Source organism: Ambystoma mexicanum, chromosome 7p, assembly GCF_040938575.1.
Source record: "Ambystoma mexicanum isolate Mex_15411 chromosome 7p, UKY_AmexF1_1, whole genome shotgun sequence".
Classification (NCBI taxonomy): Eukaryota; Metazoa; Chordata; class Amphibia; order Caudata; family Ambystomatidae; genus Ambystoma; species Ambystoma mexicanum.
In genome coordinates this window covers 780,170,899-780,190,844 of record NC_090939.1, presented here as the reverse complement: position 1 = coordinate 780,190,844, position 19,946 = coordinate 780,170,899, and the positions used below count along the sequence as shown (strand labels likewise).

At 43.7% G+C, this 19,946-nt stretch overlaps 1 protein-coding gene across 2 annotated transcripts in view; it reads left to right on the top strand.

Moving 5' to 3' along the window:
• The window catches only part of GPR45 (G protein-coupled receptor 45), a 309,197-nt gene that overhangs the window by 208,306 nt on the left and 80,945 nt on the right, over window positions 1-19,946 (top strand). For both annotated transcript variants that reach the window (XM_069636920.1, XM_069636921.1), the window contains exon 2: window positions 7,130-7,298. The gene's annotated coding sequence lies outside the window, so the exon portion shown is untranslated. The remainder of the gene's footprint in view (window positions 1-7,129; window positions 7,299-19,946) is intronic.

Sequence of the window (19,946 nt, the reverse complement as noted above, 5' to 3'; positions counted from 1 at the left end):
AAATGTTAAAGGTGCTATATATCTAGACATTAACCTTCTTATATGTTCTTAAAGTACTTGCAGTATGCAGTAATAAAACGTTTTTAGAAAGGGCCACCTATGGGGGGAAAAGGCAAAACATAGAGTGACGGCTTGATGGTTTCTAATGAATTATTATCTCTGCCTTCGCTCTTATCAGCCCACCAGGCCATAGTTCTTCAGCCTGCCAAGCCATTACAGAAGGGCAAATACCATATGCAAACCCAGCTTGGCCTCACCCCAAAAGGGGCAATCCAGCCCGAACTGCTAAGTCAATCCCTTCTGCATGAGGCCACAAACAACCCCACACATGTGTCATCCTCATTGGGCATCGTCAGTAAGGTCTAGCCTGGTCCTCTCAGCATGGCAAGCTTGGCACCCACATCTGACCTACCCGTCCCACTCTGGGTGACTCCTCTCATCACCTTATCCATTTAATGCATTGAAGACTCAGAATTGACCGTTTTCTGATTTAATAAATATACATTAATAGTATGAACTACTAGTGAATTGGGTGTCAACGTTGTGCAGAGAATACCTTTCACATCCTCTCCTCATCCAGATGTATTCATATGCATGCTCCAGAGTTGTGCAGGTGAATGCAGTCTGGATCACCATCAGTGAGTGGATTCTCAAAGTATTCAATGTTTTCCTGCTTGGAAAAGGGTTCTTATAGGTTCTGATAAATCTACTGCCCTTGTTTACGGTCTCACGTTGATGCCTCAAAGTAAATTACTGCGTGGTAAATTACTTTGTCGAAATTACTTCGACAGGTTACATCGAAATGTATTTATTTGTGGGTTGAGAGGCAAAAGTGGGGTGGGCAGGTGTTGGCAGTAACAGTTGTAGTGAATGGGGAAGGGAGGTTTGGGGGGAGCCCCCCATAAAAAAATACATTTCGATGTACACCGTCAAAGCCATTTCCACGAGGTAAATTACCACAAAGGAATGACTTCGTGGAAAGGACATGGAACCCTTGTTTACATAAATATTCATGGATCCAGGACTCTCCCACACATGCACTAAGTGGCCATGACTGTGCGGGAGTGGGTTTAGGATTACTGAATCTCGTTACAAGCCATCAACACCGCTGTATGTGTCTTACTGTTTTCCATTTTGGCAAAACACTTCGCTTCTAGATATTCAAGAGTGTAGTATTCTAGTTGTTTATCTACCTGCCTTTCTTGAATACTTCAAAGAGTTCTGGGCTGGATATGTCTGTGAATAGGCTACCTCTCCTATACTATAAATCATGCCATGGCTAAATTAAAGGGCGTTCTCAGGGTGCAGTGTGAAGGAAGAAGACATTTTGCAAAGCTATCGAGGGACAGAGGTGAAAATATTATTTAGCAACTACCTTGGAGAACGAGGTAAACTCGAGAAAACCTGTGGGCAATTCAGAAAAGGGGGTGGAAAAGCTAAGGAGGGAAGGTAGTGGGGGATAGTTGAGGAGAGGGGAAAAACAGGTAGAGCAGCAAATGACTGACTCTAGCATAGATGAGAGGAAGGAATGAGGTGAAATAAAGCAGATATAGGAGGAAATAATAGATAGTAGGAACTAAAACAAAAGAGATGGCCACAGAGCTGGAAATGCAGACATGTTGGATTTGCAGAGTCAGGAAAAGCGTCCAGGGAAAATAAATATAAATGGAACAGGTAGTGCCGAAACACATGAGAAGACACTGCTTGTGGGGGAGCGTTTCAGAATGGAGGAGCAGGGTATGGGGTAAGAACGTAAGAACTATTGTGAAGAGAGAAAGAAAGAGAGCCACGGCAGGAACCTCTGACAGAGAGCGAAAAGCCTGGAAAATATGGTTTGTTGAGGAGGGAAAAAGGGGTTCCATGTATTTAAGTCACTGCAAAAATGGCCGTGGACACAAAATATTGCAGCAAAAAGGCTGAGTTTTTGCCGCTGCAATCCATGTAAAGGATGCAGGTGACACCCCTGCAATTCCCGTACTCATTATACCATTTAAGGGGAGCAGGGGAGACCCCCGCGACCCCCACTCCCATTAAATGGTGTAATGGGGTCAGGGACGTCATTTCACCAAAATGCCAGGGGTAGCGGAAGTGACATCACAATGCCACGCCCCCAAGAGTGACATCACAGGACGTGATGTCATTTGGCCACGCCCCTGCGTGACATCATTGGAAGTGATGTCAGTTGACCACACCTCGCCGTGACATCACAGGAAGTGGCATCATAAAGTATTATCCCTCAGTACACTAAGAAAAATATGGTTACGATATCACTGTTGGATCATCATATGTAGCAGTGTGTCAAGGTCCATGTTGCCACGGGAAGTTTATGAACCCAAATCCCCTCTTTATGTGGATCCGCCCTGTTATTTCAACAGTGCTGCAGAGCGAAATCACATTCTGGGGGGACAAGGGTGTATAGGCCGGAATGGGGAGAGGGGAAAGCCAGGATAAAAGGGGAGAGGGAGAATATTTCACAGAACATGAAGTCTAGTATTTAATGATTTTGGCACTAACCCCATTTTCTTCTGACTCGACAAGTTACCTTCACAGATAAGGCTGGATGTCAGCTGCTCAATGGTGGTACTGTTTGCTGGTGTTGAGATTAGAACACAGAAAGGAAGAAACTCCCACACGAAGATGCAGGTCTGAAAATAAAAACAAAATGTCAGAATGGAAGAATCATTTGTGCAACACCACACCATATTCATTTTTAATAGAATTTTAGAGTTCTGGGCTTGCACGCATCATGCAAAGACAAACTGGACCACAGAGGCTTTGCACATGACAGACCTAGAGACTGACTTCAGGCCGATTTCTTGTTGGCGAAGCCGCTTCACATTTGCATTACCTCCACGTCCCTCTTCCTCATCAGAGTACTTAATTTAGAGCCACCAATCTCCATAAAAGCAGTCCATTTTCAGCTTTTTTGGGGGGCTCAGCTCCTCCCCCACCCCCAGTCATCAGGTATAAAAATCCCAGTTGCCCATAATCCCTCTGTTATCATTAACCATGATGATCATGGACCTTTTCATCCCTATTCATGGCACGGTGTGGCAAGATGTAAGAGGTGTCATTAGGAGGAGTATTACTCTACACCCATACCTCTCAACGCACATGCCTCTGGCGAGTGTCAACTGCCCTGTAAGCAGCTGTCTCACCTGCCAAGCTTCCGACCCACCAAATGTCAATTGGCTTTCTTACAAAACAAAATCGGCGTTTCCACCCACCCAGGGGGCACAAAAGGTTGGGAGCTATGTCTACACACCTCTTCCTCGTCCCAGTGCTTACTTTTAATGCTTTCTAAAGCCTTTGATGGATGAGCCCATGATCATTACACACATACCCTGCCCAAAACACCTCATCATTCAATCTCTTTGACCTCAATTTAAATCAATCTTTGCCATCATAATTGAACTCTAAATGCATACCAGTGTTTTTTCAAAGCAGTCTTTCTGAGAGTTAATGACTTAATTGGAGTGGTAAACTCATTACTAGTGTAATCCAAAAGTTGTATCCAGGTCTGCCTTCAATCACTCATTGTATAAGTACTATGCAAGTCCTTCACTGAAGTCCTTTCAAAAACAAGCATGACAAAGCCAACAGTTTATGCTTCTGTACAAGTATTAGGAATTTGCCAGAGACTGCTATTAGATGCTCATGTACTCGTTCATTTTGCACCTACTACCATCAATAGCCAGATAACACCTCTACGGCAGTGCCTGGCAAGTGCCTTTCCCATACCTACACAAAACTATTGACTTTACCAATGCTTGTTTTAAATGTACCTTCCATGGAGTGCTTGCTTGCCAGCACCACTGTCACTAACTTCATTTAGAAACCCTGCCACCCAGCACCACCTACGCACATCACCCAACTTAACCCGAGCAAGCCAATCACCCAGACCCTATCACCAAACCTCACTCCAACACCACTTCACTTAGACATCCTCCCTCACCCCAGCATCTGACTACTTACCCCTCACCCCAGGACCTCAACCCACTGTGCCTAATAGCCCAAAATATCCCAGCACCTCTACCACACAATCTCACCTCAGCACCCAATCCCACTACCCAAAATCAATCCAGCACTTCTCCCCAGTGCTCAATAACCAACCTTGCCACCAGCAACCGCACCACCCAACCTAGCCAAGAACACCCAGCACCCAAATCCACTCTGATTCACCCAGTACTCAACCTCATTCCAGTACCTCACCCCTGCACCCTTCTATACAACCTCACTCCAGCACTTCATCCCACTGTGAAGTGCGGACGCCGCAGGCGAATTTCGTTGGTGTCATGGGGTGAAGCACACATACACCCGACCGTCACCACCCAGACCTCAAGATCATGCAATTCCTATGGAAGTGTTGTCCATAATACAAATAAATAAATACAAATACAAATTATAATGGAAGGTTTTTCATTCACACATTCTTGCACGTAGGCTTTGTGCAAGCCACTTGCTATGCTTGGACCTGTGATGACAGTTCTCTCCATTGCTCCGTTACCATGCACCTGGTCACACACCTGTCACTGTGCGACCTGCAGTAGCTTCGCCAAAAAGAAAACATATGGGGGAATGATGTCAAAGAAACGCACTGTGTATGTGAGCAAAGCTCCCAAGCTCTCCCAGGCCAGGCATTGCATTCTGGTACTTGTAGTCCTACATTTAGAATGTGTCGTGTTGACCCTACATATGCCTACTGCAATGAATGATGCCCAGGCTGCTCGAGGAAGGCCCAGTGGCTGGCCTGGCTTCTGCTGCTCTGCCCTAGGCTAGTTCCTGATCGGCAGACAGCTTTCCCTGTAACAAAGCATACCAAAAATGGCAAACTACTTTACTGTGGGATCTACGCATTCAAAACCACAACAACATTCGCACGGGCTGTGAACGCCGATATCCCAGGCTATCACTCATGAGTCATTTCGCTTTATGGTGGCACAGGTCTTAAATCCACATTCTCTGACCCTCAGTGGTTTCCCATAACTGCTCGAGTTATGAAAAGATTGGCTCACTCCTGGTAAGCTGTATAATCATAGCACCACTATGTCTGACGGCCCCTTGGAGCTCCAAGTCTGGGTGGCCCTTGGTTCCACGTGGCCTGTCCAGATAGCGCAGCGAGTCTCGACACGATAAAGACAAAACCGTCGATTGGTGGGTGCAAGACAGGACGGTTCAACCTTTTACGTAAAAAGGCTTTGTTGAAAGAGATTTCATTATTTATAGCGCTGCACCTCGACAATTGGCACAAACACTTTAGAAATGTTTTTAAACAATCGCTCTGGCTCCCGAAATCGGCTGAAGGCTGCGGAATGGAAGCGTTAACAGCCAAGGCTGCTGGAATGCGCAAATGACTAACGTGTTGGCGGGGGCTCTGGTCACCTCAGCCAGTGCCCCTGGGCCTGCGGCAGCGCCGCAACCGCAGGTGAGCGAGGGCCCCACTGACCACACACACACGCACGCCACAGCCAGGCCCACAGCAACCCACCCAGCAGCGCACGTGGCACATACCCGCCCCCCTCCCCCGACGTCAGACTCACACACAGCTACTGCACCCACTCACCGTGTTTGTTTTGGAAGTTGGCCTAATCAGAGGAGCGCCACGCATGAAACGAAACCATGAGCAAAATGGAGGACCACACACAGCACGGCATGAATAGCTGTGGCCACGCCCCCTCCTCTCTGACTGGACGAAATGCCAGAGGTCGCAAGAGATTGACAGAGGTCGCTGGCCGATCACCAGCGGTCGCTCTTGCGACCTCTGGTGACCCCCAAATGACGTCCCTGAATGGGGTACATCTTTAACGGGTCAAACCACATTTTTTACGCTATTTTTTGTACAGGTGACATTTTTGCCACGATTTTATCACTGCATACCGAAAAAGATTCCTGTAGGAAAAATGCGTGTGAAGCGGATTGAAATGAAGGCCTTGGTAGGGACAAACAGATGAATCAGCTCTGAGTAGAGTAAGCAATAGTAGAAGATAAAAGAAAAGTAGGGACAGCAGGTACTCCAGTGCCCTTACATTTTTGGTGGAAAGAAGGTGTCTTTGGTTGCAGAGGCAACATTTAGAAGTTACTAGCGTTTAATACTGCACCCGCTGTGCTTCCCTTTGCGAACCATCTCCCTTCCAACCTTGGCAAAATGACATTCAACCTAACTCCATGGCAGCGGGCACCAGGGACAAACCTGTCTGCTCTCAATGAGGGGCGGCAACACTTCTTGCCTATACCTTGGTCTCCGATCAACATCATTGGGATACACTTACACTGTGGAAACTCAGAGGAGACCATTGTATGCCATGTTGCTTTACAAAAACATAATGAAATTAATCAAATAAAATATGCATTGGACAAGAGGCCAGCATGTTTGTTCTTGCCATGACATATTAAGAAGGGAGCATGGTCACAGGCAGGGGTGGACTGGCCTATAGGGAACTCTGGAGATTTTCGGGTAGGCCACAGCATCCTGGGCCTCTTTTGTGTGATAGCCTATTTTATTTCCAAATGTTCCCATAGGAAAAGGGTTGGGCTTGCTGAAAATGTGTAATATGGCGCCACTTTGAAAACATTTTCAGGGGAGTTTCTTAATGTTTCGTGTTGTCAAATGAATTTGCTATTTGAGGGGCCTTCGTCTTCCCGCCCTCTTTCTTCCAAGGTTGAAGAGTTAACAGTATGGGTCTTGCTTGAGTGGTCTCGTATTTTATAAGTTAGAGAAGCTGGGAGGAGTGTGGACCTAGAGGGCACGATAGATGGTATGGCATTCTGGTCCTGCCCCGGTTAATATTCCAGTGCATAACAGACTGATTATATATGTTTGTTCCAGCACAAAAGGTTGTACACAAAAAAGCATGGCGTACATTTTAGTTTGTATTTTGTATTGTTCTTGTGACCACAGTGTTTGCCATTTCGCAGCACTATTAAGGACAGGTGCAAGTGTTGCAACCAAATTTTTAGTCTTGGATTTATTGACCTCAGACCTGTGTTGTCCTGGCAGTAGTCTAATATGTGACATGTAGGTTGCCGATTTTATCAGCACACGCTTAACTCGCTGAGCTCTCTGCCCCGTTCAACATATACATGCCTATCCATGTTCTCTGCGTGATTCTAGCACATGTTTCCTCAACAGGTGATCGTGTCTCTCCACTACCGACATGGTGTATGATTGCCTACTACAAATCCATCAATGGAGAATCAGAGGAAATACAAGGTGCACCGTTGTTACTGTACCGGCAAACTCGTAATGAAGCCCCTTATCTTTGAAGGCTTGCAGGTCAACGTCGCAGCTCCTCACAGAGGTTGGTATAGTCACAGCAATGTTGTTCAATGTTTGTGTTATTATCAAGCATTTTGTGCAACAACTTCATTAAGTTCATATATTGCTTTTGACTTTCATTGTTTGCGTTTAGACATTGGCCCTCATTCTGAGTATGACGGTCAGGAAAAAAGGGTCCGGGTAGCAATGTACCAGCACCCTTTCTGGACTGCCATATTACGAGAATGCCGGTAGGGGCACGGAACATTCGTCAGGCATGACCTGCAAGGTTTTCAAGCCCCTAACGGCATGTCTCTCACTGAAGCACCGGCACCATTAACAACGATGCAGGTGCTTCAGTGTCCCCATTTCTGTGGAGTCCTATTTACCATTACCGCCGCCACTTGTGATGTCCCAGTGGCACCAGGATATCAGGCAGCGTTACAGCTGTTATGTGGTTGCTGGAAACCTGCCGCCTACCGGCAGATTTTCCAGCGACCCCGTAATGAGGGCCATTGAGTTCCATGATTCCTTCAGCCTAATTCAATGGACAAACCTTATTGTCATATTGTTTATTCAAAATCTTCACAAATGTGCGGAAATGTCAGATCATGTTTCGCATTAATAAACACTTTTTCAGGGCATGAATCTTTTACTTAACATATTGACCATATTTGAAACATAATATTTTCTGTTTGTAACATTCATTTTCAAATGTTCCAGTATGCTAGCTGGAGCGAATTCACGGACATAGGGTCCCCTTTGATCCACATGTTGATCTTGCTATTTGCAGTGTTTTGCACAACTCGGAATACGTATGTATGTATGTATGTATGCATGTTATTTATAAAACACACACCTAGGTTGGAGTGCAGTAGTTAGGGGATGTACTCAATCAGAAAACTAGTCATACCACAACATATCGGAGACTATAAGGCAATTTAGAGTCTAAAATGTCCAACACGCACAAGTAGACACATGGGGCCTCATCACGAGTATGGCGGTAAGGCAACAACGGCACCTGCATCGCTACCGACACCATTGGTACTGTACCACCATACTAGGGGTTCTGCTCATGGTTGCCCTTGCAGCCACCAGGTCTGACCAGGTGGCCGTACTGGCACACGCGAGCAGAACTTGATGGTAGCAACGGTACCATTATTGACGGAACCGTTGCTACCACCCTCCCCATTCCCATTGAGCCCTATTGGGGCTCAAATGGGAATGGGGATGTACCGGGCCCGGCACCCGTGCAAGGGGAATTACAGGGTCCGCCGAGGTCGGAATGACCCAGTGATTCCCCTTTCGTGGGTGCCGGACCCGGATGCAAGTTTGGAGGTAGCCTTGCCGGTTTAACCGGCAAGGCTACCTCCAACCTCGTAATGAGGCCCACAAACTCCAAAATTTGACACTTTTAAAACCAGGAAATTTGAGAAGAGAAAGAGGAAAAAGGAACGTTTTCATCTATCACAGTCCTAGATTTCCCCCCTCTTTTAAGACAAAGGGAGACTATCGACATTTCCAACCAGTTTCAAAACCAGAGTTGGTTTAGACCAACCATGCATATACAATAGAAAGATTGAGGGGAAATTATTTAATGGCCCCGGGATTCGTCCCCATGAAAGGGCTTACGCATGCTTCCAAACTAAGGAATCCCATTGCCTTTATGCTGTGCCCCACAGGCAGAATAAGAAACACTATTGAATCACAATACCTACGCTTATTAACCAAATTACACTCGACCACTAAAAAAATTGCATATTACAAAACATGATTTTATTAAGATAATAGATTAAAAATGTATTCAAAATGTATAAAACAATCCATGTAAACAATCCATAATAATAAAAAGACGTTATATAGACAAATGGTTACCTAAAATTCATACCACATGTGCTTCCTTTCTACTAACACCCCTCACATACAGATGTTAGTCCACACTCTCTTCACCATACATTATTGTACAGACACCTGTCGAATAGACAAAACAGAGAGCTCTCAAATTCTGAATTGCTCCCTCCAGACCATTTGTGTCCTTATTTAACAAATCCTATTAAAGGTTCTCATTCATTTAATTAATCATTAAACAACGTTGCTTACACATAAAGCAACCTTAATGCCTGACATGTTTTGTTCTTTTAACAATGTTAGACAAATGACAGAACTTCTTCAGGTGAAATTCGATAAACAGGTTTTCATGGTCTTCTCAAACTTTGTGTGATAGTGCTCCTCTGTAGCCCTATGGGGGACAGCATAAAAAACAGCTATAAATTGTGCTGTTACTTAATCACATGCAATACCAACATTGGAGTGCCTTGTCTCCTATGATTGACTTACCATGATAGCTTTAATAAATAAGGCTGAGCACAGCGTTGTAGGCGTGTTCCCAAAGTAAAACGACCCACCGTTGCAGTCAACACCACGTGCACTGATGCCACCGTCTTTACGCAGCTCTGAAAATACAAACAACCCTAAGTGCCAAATACCAAAACTACAAGCCTCAAGCACTGCTCTTTATTCACTGTCAAAACATTGTATAGTGTCCATGTTGCTTTTTGCATTTAGGCGGGATATGGCGGGGAAAAACACTTCTAATTTAACTCCTCAATGGGAGGCAGATGCCCATTCTTATGTCCAACTGAGCATCGGAACAGACACACTTCTGAGACGTGACTACTGCTACCCTTCAACATTATTCCATGGTTTGTGTCTCCCTCCAGTGTGGCTCTTCCCAACGTTTAGGATATTACCCAAGCTGTGCACCCAACCCTCCAATAGCACAATAAACGCGTATGCGCTATGGAACACAGGGCAGGGGCCATTATAGTGACATCACTTACAACAGAGGAGAAATATCCAGTCGTGGTAGCAGTCGTCTGGTTTTACTTAATCCTGTAAGTGGGACCGCCTATTGTATTGGTCCATCCAATTGGCACTAGGACGAGAAGCCGCTCGATTAGCTCTTCTTAAACGGCTGCAAAGAAAAAATGTACCGTTACGCTCCACATGCATCAATGGAAATGCATGGACTATACATCCACTGCCTAAAGACTCACAATCATCACTAAGGTGCTGCACCTCGCACTGTTCAAAACGCTGGTAACGCTGGGTGAAAAAGCCACTAGCGTTTCCCGAAGGGATTTCGTTAGCACTTACTTTCCATATGCTATGCGTCCTGCATCATGTCCACCGTACTCGCGTCCGTACCGCCTCGATCACTTGATGTTAGACAGAGCACTTCCCAGTCCTTCCTTAAGTACAGTGTTGTGAATGCACAAGTGCCTTCAATTAACATAACCTGGTTAACAGGAACGGCAGCGCCGAGGGTGTGGGGCTGTAAACATTGCGGTAACAAAACCGTTTCAAATTAAACAGCTAAGACAAACGTCCTAAATACAAGTAAGGGCTGCTACTTGCACCGCCAAAATACTGCATGTCATAAGAATGAACCAGCATGGATTTAGGTAAGCGTAAAAAACATTTCACAAAATTCAAATGTTCTAGACCAACCAGGCCCATATTCTCCAGCTTCCTCCTCTGTTGCTTCCTCCCACAACCACCTGCCGAGAAAATAACATACATACATTTTCAGAACACTTTCTGTGAACAATTGGGTGAAAAGCCACAATTTACAATGGGTTTTGTAGGGTAACACTTACAAAAATTCAGTAGATTGAAGTCATCAACATTAGACAGGAGCAGTATATAGCTCATTTCATGATGCGTTTGCAAGTGGAGAAAAAATGTTTATGTTGTCTATTTCCACACATATCAATGGAGGCTACACCAATATATGCATATAGCAACATCCTCCTGTTGACTTACCAAATGCCATGTCACAGTAGGAAAACATGTCCAGACTGGACCCACGAATGTGAGCTAATACCACATAAAAAAAACTCCCCATGCTGCCTTCACTCTTTTTCTTTTTTAATTGGATTTAGCTGAGGAACTCAACTTTTATCAAATTTAACATCTCATTCACATTTTACAAAATTTTTAAAAAAACATACCAAAATTAGCAATTTTTTTGTGTAAGAAAAATTCCAAATATATGAAACAACAATTGAGCTCTTATCCAAAGGAAACATCCACTCAAAGATAAAACAAATAAATCGATCATAGTCAAAGTTAAAAGAAAGGGAAAAACAGGTCTAACAAAAGTTGATCAACATCTTCATATACACCTAAGCATATTTACATAATAAAATAGAATTTAAAATCCAACCATTAGACCTTATTCCCATATAAGTACATATTTACACAACACAATATTGAGTGATCTATGAATCCTTCAAAAAGATGCAGAAATAGATTTTCTCACACAAAGTACACCATGTTATGTGGTGATTATAAAAGCTCGGACCAAATGTCTTTATCTTGTGGTCTTCGCAGCCTATAAGCTTCTAAGCCATCAGTGATTCAGTATCCCCATTCAAATTTAGAGCATTCATGAAATTGTAAGTTGCAATACGGATACTAATAATTTTGCTGGATGGGATGGTTGGCCATCTATACTGTGGGGTCATCCAGCCAAAAAATGTCAGATGTTTCCAGAAAAATGCGACTCTTAAATCCATTAGTGCTGGACATTCAATTATTATATGTTTTAATGTCTCCTTAATATTTGAATCTGCACAAAATCTGCAAAAGTTCTCTTCACCACTAATAAGATGTCTCCTTGCTAACACGTCCCGAGTAGGGACTAGATTAAAGCGAAGGCGCAAGATGGAGGAACGTATCTGGGGTGAAGGAGCTCTATACAAATAGCTTTCCAGATCTTTTAATTTTTTATGTGGAAAGGCAATCGCATCAAAATCTTTATAAGTAAGACACAGATTCCTGGTTATAATCCAGTCCCTCTTAAAGATTTTTTCTTTGGCTTTAATAGGATTCATAATGAGAGTCTCAATACTCACATCTGCATTGGCGAGGATTTTCATAATATATGTTGCATAATATATGTTGACCAAGAGTGGACAAAACTATGAGACGATGTTAACATATAGACAGAAAGGGTGGCCAAGATGTTATCTGTTCGTGTGTACGTTAAACATTTACGAAAAAGTGCACATAGCCTCCACTCATATTCTGCCATCAAAGAAGTGAGACCTAACTCATGTCTCAACCATGGTCCCGGTACACACTGCGGCAAATGAAGAACCGCCCGCCAAAATTTGGCTTCTAACTTATTTAGAAAAGATGTTTAAATTATGTTTTTGGTCTCCAGACCATAAAGAATTTTCGGCAGCACGTTCTGTCGCCAGTATGTAATGGCGGGGCTGATGGAAAATTTGCCATACTTGTGTAGTATCAGTCTTGTTTGTGAAATGGCTGAATCCAATTTATTTTCAAGAGACCTCAACTGTGAATCAGTTTGCACAGATCCAACAACCAAGAACCCCAAATACAAATAATTTGCCACCACCTCCACACTCACATTTTTGATTTCCCAATCCATCTTCACTCTTTTAGACATTTTCGGTGCGTAATACATTATCTGAGTTTTCTTTATGTTTAACACTAGCTCATTTGCATCTAGGTATGAGTTCAATGAAGACAACAGAAGTTGTAGACCTATGGGAGTCTTAGAAATTAACACCAGGTCATCTGCATACCACAATGCCTTAATTGTAACACCATTCATTTTCAGAGAGTCTGATGGCACCGGGATAAAAGCCTGCATCACATCGTGAATGAAAAAGTTAAAGAGGGCCAAAGCAAGGATACAACTCTGGTTCAGCCCTCTTGAGGTACAAATTGCTGCAGATAAGAGACCCATCATTGACAGTCTCACCCTTACTGAGGTCAATGAATGTAAGCCAAAGATAATATCACACAGACTTGCAGGACAGTTTGCAGCTTGGAGTTTTTCGAATAACTTCACTTGAGAAACTGAATCAAATGCCGAGTGAAGGTCGACAAAAGCAAAGTAGACAGGTTGCTTTAGGGTTTGAGCCTGCGATTTTAGCGCATTAAGAGTTAGCAAATTAACCACTGTTCCCAGCACTGCTACAAATCCTGTCTAATTCGGATCGCGCTGGTTGAAGGCTAAAGACCACTTAACAAAATCTCTCAAAACTAGCCGTGAAAAGATCTTGCCTGGGGCACCAAGTAATGCGATCGGGCGATAACTAGACGGGGCATCTCTATCTCCCTTTTTGAAAATTGGCACAATCAGGGATGATTTCCAAGACGTTGGTATGGTCTTGGAAATTAGAATCTGTTGGAAGATGTTATTCAGAATAGAGGCCCATCTAGTTGGGTTTTGTTTAAACATGGCATTACTTAGGCCATCCGGACCAACCGCTCTAGACGAGGATGATTTTTTTATAAGTTCTTCTATTATTTCCTCAGAACACTCTAAGTGCCAGCCTGTTAGGCTCTGATTCTCATACTTATAACTGTCATACTTTGTGTCTGCATAAAGACTTGAGAAATGTGCAAGCCATGAGGCTTCAGTCACCCCGCTTAATTGATCACAAGCTTGTGTCGAATTAGACATTTTATTCAGCAAAGCCCACACTTGACCAGAGCCTTTATTTAGTATAGTCTGCATGAAGGTTTCACTATCAGATTGAAAGTGCCTCGCCTTTCTTGCCCGTATCCAATTACGATATTTTTTCTTGTTTCCATGCGCTGATTTAACGGCAATTTAAGAGTAGCTTTTAGCTCTCTCCTATACATAATTCTAGTTTGGTGTACAATAGGGTCAAAAGTATGTTTATGATTTTGCTGTGGTCTCCCATCAAGATGGATGTTCTGCAAGGTGGTCAAAATATCTACGTACGAGCCAGTCTTCACTCCAGAAAGCTGACGAGTTGCCTCCTCAAATTCAATAAGGGATTTCTTTGACCATTTGAGGCGAGTTTTTGTGTTGTTGACCTGTACATTTTGAGTGTACCATTGTTGGTTAAGCTCGTTCACATTACGATTCCACTGGCAAACTACAGTTAAAGGTTGGTGATCACTTGCAGATTGTTCACTGACTTCAAAATTAATGGCCCTTGAGAACAAGTCTGCGGTCATAAACACATAATCAATGGTAGATTTTGATGCACCCCTTTCCCATGTGTGATGGGGAGAGGTATCACCCAAAAATGCTCCATTTGCCATGAAAAGGTTATGATCTGATGTAAAGCTAAGCCACTGTTCTCTAATTGGGGCGCAAGAGATCTTTTTTTGGCAAGAGCAGTCAAGATTTAAATCTCCTACCACCACGGTTGCAGTAACACTATGATCTTGAGCAATTTCTTCTAGAACACAAACCAAATCTCTGTAAAAGATGTCGTCAGAAATACCCATTGGATTACGATACAGATTTATCAAAGCAAGCGAACACTTAGAATCACATTTTTAACCAATTGAATAAAGTTGTTAGGGGCAGCCTACTTGGTCATGCTCAAACCTTTACTTGTCTTAACTGCCACCATAAGGCCCGAGGTGGGTCTCCTCTTTGTACCCACCATGGCAGGTAGCAAGATAATATCATGGTCATCCCACAAGGGTGGTCTTAGTAACCAATATTCTTGAATGGCCACTATATCGAATTGGTTCAAAAATTGACTTGAGGTTCCTTGCAAATGGGTATGTCCCCTAGTATTCCAACTTACTAAGGACAAAGTACATGTACTAGCCTCAATTAGTAGTTATGTTCTTGAGGAGTTCAAATCCGCCTTGCGCGGTATATCAATAGGACCACAGTAAGAGCATGAGCAAATGGGCTGGCGCCCGACTTCCTCCCTTGCATCAGTTTTATTCTCCAGATAACTTTTTTATGTTCCTCTATCAAACGTTCTGGGTCCTGTGCTGTTAAAAAGCCAATTTTTAACAATTTCATTTTTGCTTTCCAAATTGAGTTTAAGACCAGTCCTGACTTGATCCACAGACATACAATGGACAGATTTTGGTCACAAACAAACTCAACCTGATCAATATCACTAGAAGAGATATCTTGTAAATCATTAACATCACCAAAAATATTCAGAACACTTGTTCTACATAGATCATATTTCTCCTGGGGATCATCTCGACATTTCATAATTGAGGAGTGGCAATTCGCAAAAGTGTTTCTATGTTGTTGCCGACTAGATTTACTGGTGTTATTATTATTGACAGGCATTTTTTTCATAGAGGACTTCTCACTTTTGCCTTGCATGTCTATAAGGCCAAGTGAGCGTGGGCCATCAGAAGACCATTTACTGACACCCGACGCTGACTTAGACAATAGACAAGTTGTCTCCCCTGCAGGACATAGATCCTTCTTTTTCAACAGTGTGTCAAAAGTGTCTTTATCGTGACAAGCATTTTGTGCTCTTGTTGTTACCAACGGTTTGACCATATTGGCTTCAGACACGCATTGGATTAAATAAGCATCCACTGCTGCTTTAATTGATGTCAAATGCTCCTGCATGTCTTGTTCTTCTACATGAACATTTGATTCAATATTCCACACACATGATTTTAATTGAGAATTCGGATAAGTACTACGGGCGGGGGCAACAGCTGATTGTGCCATTTCACCGCTCCCCACGTGTACTTTCTCAATTAACTGTATAATTTCACAGAGTGGAGCATAGTTCATATGATCTTTATTTGCGAACTGAAGTGAGCTTATTCGGGTACCCCCTATAGTAGCTACAAGTTGTGCCACTGCTGGATTCAATGGAAGTAATGTTGGGACTTGAGGAAGTTCTATCACAGGACTCGTGTCAGTGTATGGTATAGAGTGGGCGAATTGTACACCCCGTTGATCTTGAAAGATAGGTTTTACCAATTTTTTGTAAGACACTTTTGGTTTCAGAGCGGTTCTCCTTAAGCGGATTGAGCGAGTCGCTTTATGAGTATCACTCTCAACCCGCAAGCCACTTACATTTATATGGGCCTTTTTTTTCACACTCCTGTCTAAACTGATCCAGGAGTCATTTATATTAATGACTTCAGGTGCAGATTGTTCGACTGGACATATGATGTGATTAAACGATGGTAAAGCTGATGTAAGCGAACCCTCCTTTGCTTCTGGTTTAGGAACACTTTCAATGTCATCATTCATACGAAGAAATATGTCAGCTGGCAGATTAGTGGTCCAATCGAGAATCTGTTGTATTTGAATAGCTTGTTTTGTGATTTTCCCATCCAAGCCTTCAAACAATTTAAACAAACTCGCTACTGTGGTATTTACAGCGGCCAATGTAATTTCTATAAGGGCCGAGTTCTCAGCCTGATTATCCAGATGACTCAACTGGATATGTCGCCGCGGCGTAGGCTGTAAAAAGGAATCAGCAATGGATTTAGCAGATATATCAAGCAAGCCTGCAGAGCCATTATTTTGGCAGGAGTCTCCATGAATAGTGCTGAGCTTACTAGCATGGATGGAAATGTTAGACAGGTCAAGCGCTGATTCTGTAGTCTCATTTACAGGAGACAGTGTTTTACTCTTAGTAGTGAGTTTAATTGGAGTTTGAACGGAGGCTAAAAGGGTATTATCAGAGATGTTGGGGATAATAGGTAGACAGCCCACCAATCCGGGAGTATAGATTCTTGAGGTACAGGAAAGCTCATTTGTTCAGAAGACAGCACAGTTTTTAAAGAAGAATGTTCTATTGTACACAAAGCTTTTGCAGAAGGCTGCACAGACGGGAGATTGATAATGGAGGCAGAGGGCAACACTTCCTCCTTGGGTGGTTCATCTATCATACACTCCTTCCGTTTCGCACAGAATGTGCGAATGTCTCTATTTGAGAGCCGAGTTCGCACTATTGGAGTTAACACAATTGATTTCTTAGACATACGAAATTGTGGAATACGTTTTTTGACTGCCCCAATCGGCGTATGTAACATGCCTGCTGACTCAGGCATGTCAGATTTAAGTGTGTATGTATGGGAGCTCATGCAATAATATTAGGTGCACAGGCTCCTTTAATGCCGTCCTCGGTTAAGCCAACAGAAAGATGTAATGCTGTCACGTTCTAATCTGAACTATGAAACACACCTACAGGGCAAAAGCCAAAGCAGCTCACAAATGGAATAACGGACCAAAGTAATGTTACACTTTAAACAAATACCAGTTAAGTGACAAAGAACGGCATAGCCGCCAGCAAGCAACCAACACGCAGCACCGCGGCAAAGCGGACAAGCGGGACTTCCTGGGACTTGCTGGGACTTGCTTGGGTGCGTGCGCGTGCCAGATTATATAGACACTCCCCCTGATTTATTTGCACAGCCTACAACAAACAAGAGAAAATAATGTAAAAGGCTGCCAGGAAAGTCTCTTATGAGTGTTGTTTCAAGTGTCCGTGATTATCACCTTCTGGTAGCTGAAGTTCACACAAAGTCGTGTTTAACACGAAACAAAGCTTTTCAAAGACGATCCCAGCAGGGAAACACGCACAAGCGGGACTGCCTGGGTCTTGCTTCGGTGCCTTCACTCTTGATGCCCAGGAAATAATGTCATGCCATGGTAAAGAAACCTGTCTAGACTGGGCCAGCCAATGTGGGCCAATTCCACATAGGAGCACTCATCACACTGCCTTCACCCTTGATGCCCAGCAGAAAATACCATGTCACAATGAAGAATTGTCCAATGTAGGACAGTACAATGTAGGAACACTCATCACAATGACTTTACCCTGATGCCCGGTAAAAAATGTCCCACCACAGTAAAGAAATATGTCCAGACTGGACCCTCCAATGGCATCCAGTACCACATAGGCAAACCCATTATGCTGCCTTCACCCTTGATGCCCAGGAAATAATGTCATGCCATGATAAAGAAACATGTCCAGACTAGGCCAACCAATGTGGGCCAGTACCATGTAGGAACACCCATCACAATGACTTTACCCTGATGCCCAGTAAAAAATGTCATACCTCAGTAAAGAAGCTGCCCCAGACTGGACTCACCAATGTTATCCAATCCCACATTGGAACACTCATTCTCCCTTCACCTTTGATGCCCAGAAAATGGGTCAATACCATGTAGAAACACTCATGATGTTGCCTTCACCCTGAATGGCCAGAATGGCTAGTAAACATGGCAAACCACAGTAAAGAAACGTGTCAAGACTGGAGCTGGCAATGTGGGCTAGTACCACATAGGAAGACTCCTCATGCCAGCATCACCCTTAATGCTCAGTGAAAAATTGAATGCCACAGTAAAAAAATATCTCCAGACTGGACCCACCAATGGGGGCCAGTACCACATAAGAGCATTCATTATGCTGCCTTCAGCCTTGATGCCCAGTAAAACATGCACTGCCACAGTAAAGAACCATGTGCAGACTGTACGCACCAATGTATGCCAGCACCATCTAGGAGCTCTCATTATGCCGCCTTCACCCTTGATGCCATTATGAAATTATTTCCCTTTGGAAGTTCAGTCAAAGCCAGCCGAGGAGCACTCGTTCAGGTGCTTGCGGCAGCTGGGCGAGCACTCAGTGTTTTCATCGAGCTGGCTTAGCTTCTCCATAATGTGTGGCGGGTCAATGCCCTGTTGCCCTTTATGTACCCGTCGCCCGTGCATTCCACCCTATAATTAACATTTCACAGTTGGAAACAGGGTGTTGTGAGTCTGAAGCTTCAGTAAAGTACAAGGTGTGCCACCCATCAAATTGCATTGGACTAGAGGCTCTCTGAGGGTTGCAGCAGAAAAACAGTTGACCTGTTTAATTGACTTGTGAAATGCTGTTCACACCCTGGGGTTACATGTGAGGTATATCGCCCCTCTAGCCAATTTTTCCAGTGGGTTTCAACCACATGTGCATTTACTGTGGATATCACTTACCACCACCTGTGTGCATTCAACATATTGGATGTTGCCGACACTCCCCAGCTACCTTTTGTCCTGCATGCCAACCCTCAAAACACAGTATGGATCCAGTGAGCTCCTTGTGGAAAAGGCTGTGTGTATGCACCCCTGTGTTTCGACAAATAGCTGATTAACCAAATGCAATCTTGTTAGTTCTTCTTCCGAACCCATCTGTATTTGAGGCCTGCTAAATACAAAAAGATAAGATAGAATAGTGAACAATCATCTGAAGGCTAGCTGCCTGGTGCATTATACTATTGAGTATGGCCTGAAGGAATGAATGGGAGTAGATTTTAAGGGAGGGTCTAGGGAGTCCTCACTGCCATAGATGGGTCTGGTGTGAATGCAGTATTTTATGTTGTGTTACTGGGATTTATACCCTGCACAGCTTCCATTTGCATAGTCTCTAAGGGCTCTGGTGCATCTGAAAATAAGGTAAGGGGTGGGCTTGTTAGCGGAGAGAGAGTGCAAGAGTGCTCTTGCTGTAGTGTTGGTCGTTTCAGTTTGGAAAAACCGGTGAATGTGTGTGGGTTTGCTTCAAAGTGGTATTTGTAGATGGGAGTGGGGCTTGAGTCCATACGGGAGGCCTTGTGTGCCCATAGTGCAAGGATGCATTGGTCAACTTTGTATTGTGTAAGATATTGGAAGAGGTGTGGAGTTCTGTTTGTTTTTGGGGATGGGTGTGTTATCAACAGTGTGTATGTGTAGCCTAGTTGGTTTGTGTGTAGTGTGTTTGCAAGAGTATGGCATCTTTTCTTTGGGTTAGTAGGGCAAGATGTTGATCCTCATGGTGTAGGACTTAATCACAGTCGCACAGGTTGATTGTTGAGTAACCAAACCCATTTTGCCATGGCCAATGATGTTTGGCCTCTCTTCGACAATGGC